General features: G+C 48.7%; 1 long non-coding RNA gene across 2 annotated transcripts; it reads right to left on the minus strand.

The window, feature by feature from the left end:
• Positions 1–6,278: 6,278 nt before the first annotated feature.
• On the minus strand, positions 6,279–10,034 carry LOC124691497. Of its 2 annotated transcripts, XR_006998983.1 has the most exons (4): positions 9,476–10,034; positions 8,479–8,945; positions 7,833–7,904; positions 6,279–6,544 (listed from the first exon to the last, which is right to left on the minus strand). It is a non-coding gene; the product is annotated as an uncharacterized LOC124691497 (long non-coding RNA). The 2 variants fall into 2 exon arrangements; XR_006998982.1 differs by having other exon boundaries at positions 8,479–10,017.
• Between the last annotated feature and the right edge of the window lie 224 nt (positions 10,035–10,258).

Raw genomic sequence — 10,258 nt, forward strand, 5'->3', positions numbered from 1 at the left:
ACTTGGGAAGGGCTGCCCCACACCGACGACCCAAACTGATGCCACCAATAGGATTTTTTGACAAAAAAAAGTTAAATCTCACAAATAAAGATAGAAATTTGAATGAAGTTTTGCAAATAGCAATCCATGTGCAAGGCGCAGACCTTAGTTTGGGGCATGCCAAAAGCCATATCTCCGGAAAGTACCTTCCCTTCAAAACTCGAGCACAAGGAGAGTCGGGGATAGTGAGGCGTCACCATCCCTGCTTAGCTAAGATAGCTTGATTGAATAGGGAAAGGTCACGGAAACCCATGCCCCATAATGCCTTCGGCGTTTACAGCCATGCCCATGATCTCCGTTGATTTGCAATAACATACTACTTCATCTTGTCACATATGGTGAGTGGGAGTTTAATTTGTAACAGTCATGACAATAGTAGGAATGGCCTAAATCACGACCTTAATAAGGGTTTCGTTACCCGCACTTGATAATAGCTGATGAGACTTACTATTGATATATTACCAGATTTTGTCAAGGAGAAATTTAAGCGTAGCTGTTGAATTTCAGCTCTTCACTCTTAACCTCGAGCTTGTTCTTCACACTCGTCTTCACTTGGTCAGAACAATGATGACCAAAAAAGCCAGAATATTTTTCGAGGTTAATTCTCTGCTCGCGAATTCCCAGCCCACCCTGTGCATGTGTCTGCCCGCGGTAGCGCATTCAGAGCCCCCGAGCAGCTAGGCACAAGGCTTCGTACAGAACGTGAGCGAGGCAGACCAGCGAGCAAAGCGGTGGCACAGGTACAAGCATACGGCTTCGTTAAAACGAAATATATGAGAATGCATTTCTAATATGTAATTGGTTATTAAATATCACTAGTAAATGTGCCCGTGCGTTGCTACGGTCTAAAAGAAATTTTTCATCTTTTGCGCCCACCCCATCCACTCCTCCGTTTCTGTAGATGGCCATGTCATATCTGCCGCTTGTAACAGTTGTGCTCCCAAGACCGTTGAATGGGCAGCACACTTAGGTTATATGGGTGTCCTCTTCTGTACCAGAATCTATGTGCCGCCAACCCTCTTTCTCACTCCACCCGCACCCCCTCATCATCCATGCTGAACCTCATGTCCAATCTATTGTGACAAGCTCAAGCAATAAACTGACCTGGGATGCCTTGGGCGGACCATAACTAGGCACAAGGCTTCGTACAGAACGTGAACGAGGCAGACCAGCGAGCAAAGCGGTGGCACAGGTACAAGCATACAGCTTCGTTAAAAGGAAATATATGAGAATGCATTTCTAATATGTAATTGGTTATTAAATATCACTAGTAAATGTGCCCGTGCGTTGCTATGGTCTAAAAGAAAATTTTCATCTTTTGCGCCCACCCCATCCACTCCTCCGTTTCTGTAGATGGCCATGTCATATCTGCTGCTTACAACTGTTGGCTTCCAAGACCGTTGAATGGGCAGCACACTTAGGTTGATATGGGTGTCCTCTTCTGTACCAGAATCTTTAGGTGCCGCCAATCCTCTTTCTCACTCCACCCGCACCCCCTCATCATCCATGCTGAACCTCATGTCCAATCTATTGTGACAAGCTCAAGCAATAAACAGACCTGGGATGCCTCGGGCAGACCATAACTAATGTTTTCTTTATTGTAGCAGACATAATTGTTTCGCATGAAACAGAGCATTGACATAAAATTTGCAATCCTTTCGGTCCATTTTTCCCCTTTCGAGAAAACATATACTACAAGATATGTGTTTTTGCTTTGCAGAACTATGTATTTATGCGTCATCAAGAAAGGCCAGGCAGCTACGTTTTCATGTTGTTTGCACCTATATTTGTGGGTGGGGTGGGGGTAACCTTGATTAGTTGATGGGTTAGTTGATTGTGCCGGACGAGCAGAAGTATTTTTTTAGGGAACGAGCAAAACCTATTTGAAGCTATTGGCTGTATCACTAATTCTAGCCCAACCAGGCCGAAGGAGCAGAGCGAGCCCAGTCCAACTGACGCTAACTGAATCGCATCTCTTTGTCGTCGAGCACTATGAAGCACAATCCCAAATCGCATCATCTCTTCGTCCGTCGCCGCCTCTCTTCCCTCGCCGGCTGCCACCGAGTTCTTCGCCCGTCGTTCTCATGCCGGCGGTCGCTGTGTCCCTCCCGTCTCCGGGCATTTCGTTTCCCCGGGCTTGTCGACGGGATGCAGAGTTGCAGACTGGTGGTCTGGCCTTCTTCCGCATGCCCTTCGCTCATCTCACTACACACGCACGCAAGACGCAACCCTCGCCGCCACGCGTGCCAGCACGCGCTTCCTTGTGGCCGGCGCTGCTAGCTCCGCCTCCGGCCGACGCAACTGTCCCGCGCTCCGCCGCCTGCCGACATATCGGCCGCTCTAGCGCTGCGCCTCACGTACCCTGCTCCGTCCCTGCCGCGCGGGACCCCCGCCGCCATTCTCCATCGGTGGCACCGCCGCTGATCTTCCGACTTCCGCCGACCTCCACCGGCTCGTCTTTTCCCTGGCGCTGCTCCGCCATCCTCCACGCATCTGTCCCCCCGCAAACGTACTCCAGGCACGAGTGAACATGTGACCGGAGGTTTGGGGATAGCCTACCTCTAGCAGTCGTTGCGCCCCGCCGGTAGAAGGGGGAGCAGTGCGAGGTTTTATGCATTGGGGGAAGGTGGCATAGTGATAATTTTTTGCAATAAATAAAACGAACCGGTATGTGATATGTGACTAGGGGTGGCATAGTGGGTAATTTTTGAACTTTAAGGCAATTTTAATTTGAACAAAATTTTCGCAAGAAACCTTATTTTTCTTTATTATTATGTATAGATTTTATTTGCAAGCTCTCGTGCATGAAGAGAAATGTGGTGACATAGAATACTCCCGTCAAAATACATCCAATTTTTTATAAAATTAAGGCATCCTTTATTGGCCGGAGGGAGTTGCAAACGATTGTTACCGAGCGTACTAGAGTTGATCTTTCTCTTTGTAACAATGACAAAATTCCTCGAACAGTTTTCTTTTTTTTTTCTGTAGAAACATAGTCCGATGTATTGAATCACAAATGTCAATAAACAAAATGCTCCACGACAGGCAATTAATTTGGGCAGCCCAACAGTGGACTAAATGCCCATTGGGCTTTCCTCTTCAGGTGCATACCGGCAGTGTCTCTCCACGAACCCACGATTCCCTAAAAAAAAAAGAGAGAAACGATGCCCTAGCAGCTGTCGATCTCCATGAAGCCACGATCATCTAAAAAAAGAGAAACGAAGCCCTAGCAGCAGCGATCTCGATGCATGGCACGATGGCAGGAGTTGCCGCCGCGTCGCCAGATCGGCTCTCCGACCTCTCCGACGACCTTCTGATCCACGTTCTATCCTTCCTGCCCTCCCGTGAGGCAGCCAGCACCACCTCGCTCTCCCGCCGATGGCGCCGCCCGCTCTGGCTGGAAACAGGCGTTGTTAACTTCGACTACCGCTCCTACATCACCACCGCCGGCGGCGTCCCACGCTGGTGGCGCGTCTGGGTTGACTCCTGTCGCGCGCACAAGTTGTACCGCTCCCGTGGCCGCGGCCCCAGGAAATTGGTGCTCGTCATGCACGGCGACAACTTGCCCGACGATGATGATGAGGACGCCGATGCAGTCGAGGAGGACGATGCCCATGCAATCGAGGAGGAGGACGACCAGGGTGACGTCAGCAAACTGGACGAGGAATACACCGGTGTTGACGCGGTGGAGGTTGTCGACGGCGTCGAGGAGCTCCGGGTGGAGTTGGTAAACTGCGCCAGCCCGGCACACTGCAGATACACCTGCCCTTTGCCCCCCTTCGCCTCCCTCCGACTCCTCGAGATCACCGGCTACCTCGTCGAGCCTGCCGCACGGGGGCACCTCGGGTTCCCGTGCCTGGAGACGATGCGGCTCAGGCGGTGCCGCTTAGAGATCGCCACGCTCCAGGACATGATCAACGCTGCGCCCAGGCTCGCCGACCTCCGGCTCGAGGCCGTGTGTTTCGAGGACGACCAGTACGAGTACCACCTCAGCTGCTCAACGGCCACAGCCGTCGTCATTGCCGACCTCCACGGGTTTCGCTCTGGCCTCAACTTCCGTGGGTGCAGTGTTAAGCTTGATGCGCCGCAAATCCGCCGCTTCCGCACTATGCCAACGTCTTAACTTTCGAGGACACTTACTTCTCCTTTGAGAAGCAGCCGCCGTACCTCGAGGAGGTTCACTTGGCTGTGCACTCCGGTTCAGCACAGGCAGCACAGATGCGCATGTCCTTGCTCACCAGCGTGCGCCACGCAAGGACTCTGAAGCTCACCGCCTACTCCATGGCCGACCTAGACGACGTCATGATGTATCCTTCCTACACACTCCAGCGGCTCGAGATCGAAGATCTCTGTGGGTGGTGTATCCGGGACGATAGCGTCACAGCGAGCGCTTTCGTGAAGCTGCTGCATCAGTGTCCGGGAATCTGTGAGCTCCGGATCAAGTTCAGTTGGCGCGAGTACCTTGAGGAAACCACGGACCCGGAGGATTTGAATGCAGCCATGTCAGATTTCGCGCCGTGTAGAGCCATTGCTAACTCCGGTAACGAAGAGGAGGATTGCTGTCACGGTTTCGACATCCACAAACTTTGTTGTGGCTGCAAGGTGGATTGCCTCCAAGATTCGTTGAGGAGAGTGGTGGTGGAGTTCGACATGGAGGAGCTCACCTGCTTACAGCTTCGTCTCGTCAAGTTCCTTGCGAAGAATGCCATGGATCTCGAGGAATTTGTCATTGACGGCGGGGATCGAGGGGTACGACCGGAGACACATCGACTGCAAAATTGCGAGATGGCGTAAATGGAGGAGTCGAGCGTCTTCTGCGCTACCAGCGATGATTGTCCATCCACGGCCGCCGCCACTATCAGAGTTTCCGCCGCTAGCTCGTGACCCCGATCCTGAGCCAATGCCGGCCACAACCTGTTCGGACGCAACGACCTCGCCAGTGTTGCACTGTGGCGGCCTGTACGCCTCGCCGATTTGTACGGAGAGTTTACACCCAGCCACCGGCGTAGCCTTCCTTTCCCTCGCCGCCTTCCGGCGCGACTCCGCCGTCCACAGGCTGCATCATGTCCGCGGTCTGCTGCACTTCCTGCACATCCATATAAGAACAGAAAGAGCCGGTGATATTTCCGAATATGCGCCAGCTCTAGGACTCTAGACATGATGTTTTTGTCCTGCATGGTATATAGCGCAGTTTATTTTACACCAGTAAACGATGCATTCAGTAACTTGTTGAGGACTTGTCGTTTTAGACTAGCATGGATGCATGGCGTGAGCACGGATCGAGGAAGCATGATCGTGTGCAAGTCCTTGTGAACTGTTCTTCCTTTGAGGTGAATCAGCCAATAGAAACTCCAGAACTCAACTCACTACAACACGGTAGGCATTTTAGGGCACACGCTTATGGGTATATTTTAGATGTGTTCTAAAAGACTCTAATTCGGGGCACATTTTTCTAAGTGCCCTAACAGCACATACCTATGTAAACTATTCTTCCTTTAAGGCGAATCAGCTAATAGAAACTTTAGAACTCGTGCAAGCTAGCATTTTTTTTCTGAAGAAGCACGTGTCACATAACGGGGCAGGCAAAACCGAAAATGCTGATGCAAAGCTGAAATGGGGCGTGGTCGATTTCAACAGCCGTCCTCGTTGCTGTAAGATTCATGCTCCGGGCCCACGCTGCAAGGTTTGACCGGGCTTTTTTCTCCAATACGAGATGAGAGCAGTACGGTACGGTACGGGGCACTACATCACGGTATAAGATTTGGGGCATTTCAAAGTGCCCCAAATTTGAACCAAAGTGCCACTAATTAGCTATAGGGGCACTTTTTCAAGTGCCACCTTTACTTGCGTCTCTAAAAGTATTTGGGGCACTACCTAGTGGCACTTTGCCAAGTGCCACTAAATCCAATTAGGGGCACTTCTAAAAGTGCCACTAAATCCAATTAGGGGCACTTTGCCAAATGCCACTAAATCCAATTAGGGCACTTCTAAAAGTGCCACTAAATCCAATTAGGGGCACTTTGCCAAGTGCCACTAAATCCAATTTGTGGCACTTCTAAAAATGCCCCAAAACGAAATTTGTGGCACTTCTAAAAATGCCCCAAAACCTAATTTGTGGCACTTAAAAAATGCCTCAAACCAATTTCGTGGAACTACAAGAAATGCCCCTTATTAATCCAATTAGTGGTACTTTGAGCAATCCCAAAAAGAATTATAAACAGATAAAAACAGTGGCAGCATACAAGAAGCACACAATATGAACATATGTACTGTCATACAAGAATAAGCACACAGTGCCAACACATTAATCCAGTGCACTTTATTCTGTAATTATCACCCAATATCAGTTACAGACTGTAAACACAGTGTCAACATAGTATGTAGTGGATGTTCAGCACAATATCTCAATAGGTACTCTGTGAACATCATCACCATGTTTCCAATTCAAACACCATCACAATGTGACAGCATCACCTTCAGTTGATCCCAGTCTTCAGCAGTGTACCTTGAGAGAAGTAGTAATTTAATTCAGCAAACGAAGAGGAATATTGTACTAAAAACAGCATGTGTTGGTGGCAGGGGAGAAAAACAAACTTCAACAACAGCAAAAGCGCAGTTCATTGTACTACCGGAAAAACGGAGTAGCAACACAAGCCTTCTCACGAGTTCACAACACATCCCTGCTGGCTTATTGCGCCAGAAATAATAAGAACAATCTCAAGAAACCATCAAAGTCGTCAGGCGGGAATAGCGCAGGTACTGAAATCAGAAACCGAGGGCCATGGCAATGGCAACACTGAGACCCAAGGCAACTCCAGATCCAAGCAAGCTGCATCCAGGTGCTATTTGCGGTACCGGCTGTCTCCTCTCAGGGGCAGTCTTGCTAGCCTCAAGAAGGCAAGAGTTGGCGGCCCTCACCAGCTATGGTTTCCGGCATAAGTAAATCCCATCAAACCCGAGGAGGTTCGACCATTTTGGCTGCATTGGACTAAGACTTCAACACCCGGTAAAATTAGCTCTTAACGTCACCACCATGCTATCTAGGAGCAAATTCACTGCACGTCCTCTACAGGCTCGGGAATATTTAGTGGAAGTAAAAAACTACTAACTGGTACTACAACTGTCTGCATGCATGATGCAAGGATGGATTTAACGTAAGCTGGTAAGATCTCTGAATGATCATGATGCAAGTACCAGCTAGAGAGCACAACATTAATGGAGCAGCTCCCTTCGATTGCAGAAAAGACAACACACTAGCATGTTTATACTTTTTCTTTCCCAAATTATAAGCTAGAGCGTGATTTCTTTTCTCTTCTTTAATTAGGCCCGCCCAGGTATTTGTTTGTAGCTCCGCCAGGGTCTAACGAACAATTGAGAAGAGGTGCACCATGGTCCATGCATCGCCCACACATTACGCTCAAAGCAACACAGTAAGCTAACCAGGTTTCAGTCTATAGGCTACAGATCTATAATAAAACGATGGTTAAACCAGCAGACTTAAAACAGGATAAGCTAATTGTGATTCTACAATATTCTGTCATATGAAACGGAAGTAAAAGATATCAAATGCACGTTCAGCTGGTGATTGCTATTCACTCTACATTGGTAGATGGCTGTCCTAAATTACCATACAGTTCAGTGGGTGTAAAAAAGCTGCAAACCACAGGAATTTCAGAAAGCAAACAAGTGATGGCACACCAACCTAAAAAACATGAATGAAATATCCATCGTCTCAGAAGTGCAAAAACAGCAGCTAAAAAGACATTGCAGGGAAAGCTATCAGAATTTCAAACCTGTCTAGCTAGAAGAATATGCTCCTGTACAGCATCAATGATCAGCATCGCCTTCAGTATTCAACATGGTACCTTGAAAGAAGTAGTAATTTGAGTCAGCAAAACGGAGATGGAAATTTTACTACAAAAAAAAGCATGTTTTAGCCAAGTAAACACTATATGAAGTGAATGGAACACTTGTCATTACTTGTCATTATACCAGTTTGCATCGCAGCAGCATTGCAAGATACGAAAGTAGCTGCCTAGGCATAATAAGCAACAAACAATCAATTAAACTTGAGCACGTCCCTATGAAGCAAATTTTATTTAGTGAATCAAATTTCACACTTCATACAACTAACAGATGTTGCGATACAGTAGATAGAACTAACACATTCGACACTTCATACGACTAACAGAAGGTGCAATGCAGTTCATACAACTAACACTTGATGCTACAAATCCATGGTAGCATTGCACACTTGATGATACAACTAACACTAGCTGTACACACAACTATGACTGGACTACATATGCATTTAGTCACGGAAACAGGGTACTTTTTTTACATAGGAGCTGATCAATATAAGAGAGACTTTGACTCACAGTTCAACAAGTGTACGTACGTATGTGCACAAATTTACTAATAGTTAAGTGACATTTGTACCTTGAGATTTACCAATTCTCCTCTTCTTGCACTTCACATCTCGAGGGTCATTTTCCCACAGCTCTTTCTCCACATTTCTCACAATTTCTCCATTTATGTTATCCAACTAGGTAGGAAGGCGCGGCTTGCCCGCCAGCGGGCAAACAGATTGAAATAATGATTTGAAATGTAGTTAGCTTTATCAGGCGAAAAATCATGGCAACTTAACAGGAAAAATCAACTCTCACCCATCAAAATTACGAATATTAACTATACTCTGACAGCAATAATTAAGAAACATGTACATTCTCTTTGTCAAAGCTTTAATAATTAGCCAAATACTTACATCCGACCTTGAACATATATAATAATGATAAAGTCATAATTCCCCACAAATCAAAGTGTCAGTGCTTCATGATCAGGGCATGATGGCATGGCGCAGAATGTAGATCAGGGCTAGTAGTCAAGGATCAGTCATACTCTATACCCTGCAAGTGATCAGATGATCAATGGATCATCTGAAGCCCACAACAAAGCTACAATAACTATAAGCACATAGGTGATCTAGCAAGTATATATCAATATGTCCCAGGCCATGATGATGTATGAACAGACTATCACCTGATAATCAAGGATCAGGAACACAGCCCATAGAAGCACTCTAAATCAACCACATCACTAGGGAAATCAATACCCTAACTTGTATAACCTGAATGTATATGTAGCCCATCCAGATACTGTGATGTTTATGTAACACCTATTCCATCAGCCACTAAAACAGTACCTATTTAACAACATTATTACGCTTCAGTTTCATCAGGATATAAAATCAGGCCACACCCATGTAATTTGGGATGATCAAATCATCCAAACGGAGGCATTATTATTAGTAATAAGTTAGCAGCAGGTTCACATTGCATCATATGATGATCCCCATTGACATACAGCAACCAGTTCGAGCACACGCAAATTCATGACCACCAAATTTATGGCCTAGAGAAAGAGAGGAGTAGCTCACAGTGCCCTGTAGAGGAGGCAGGCAAGGCAGAGGACGCCGGGGTTGCGCCTACGGCACCGTCCGGCCGACCTCGGGGTCGCAGCTGAAGTAAGCATCAGAGCAGCAGTACTGCAGTACCCCATCACCACCGCAGCAGCAACTAACACCACATAACCACCAGGAGCTCGAGCTCGGGCTCGTGGTCGACGAGGAGGCGGGGTCGCCATTGGGGAGCAGCAGGCGGAGCGCGGCACCGCGCTGGCAACCAAGCCGATTCCACAGCTTGGTTTGGCCAGGGGCGTGTCGATGCTAGTGGCGGCGTCACGGCAGTTGAAGGGCCGGCGGAAGTCCGGCCAGTGCCGCGTGGACGCGCGGCGGCGGTAATAAGCCGGGGCGGAGTCCGAGGCGAGACCGCATCAGCCAAACGACAGAGGTGAAGAAGCGGCGAAGGGGAGCGGATGGAGACGGCCGTGGCGGCGCCACCTCGACCGACGGCAATGCTCGCCGAGGCCGGCGATGGCCGAATCGGCCGGCAGTGGCTAGGGTTTCGGGGTCGGGGGCGAACGAGAGAGACCACCAAAGCCAAATCGAGCTGGGGGTTTGGAGTTCCGGAAGAGGCGGAGCAGGAACGGTAGGCAACGACGCCGGAGAAGGCCGGTGGCGGCTGGGAAAAAGCGGCAGCGCGGCGTCGCCATGGGGGAACTTGCGTGCGTGCGCGGCGTCGCCATGGCGGAACTTGCGTGTCGCGTGAAGGACGAGAGGAAGCAGAGAGTGAGAGGGGTTGGGTCGGTCTGGGTCTAACCC

This window comes from Lolium rigidum, chromosome 2, assembly GCF_022539505.1.
Source record: "Lolium rigidum isolate FL_2022 chromosome 2, APGP_CSIRO_Lrig_0.1, whole genome shotgun sequence".
In the NCBI taxonomy this organism is placed as follows: domain Eukaryota; kingdom Viridiplantae; phylum Streptophyta; class Magnoliopsida; order Poales; family Poaceae; genus Lolium; species Lolium rigidum.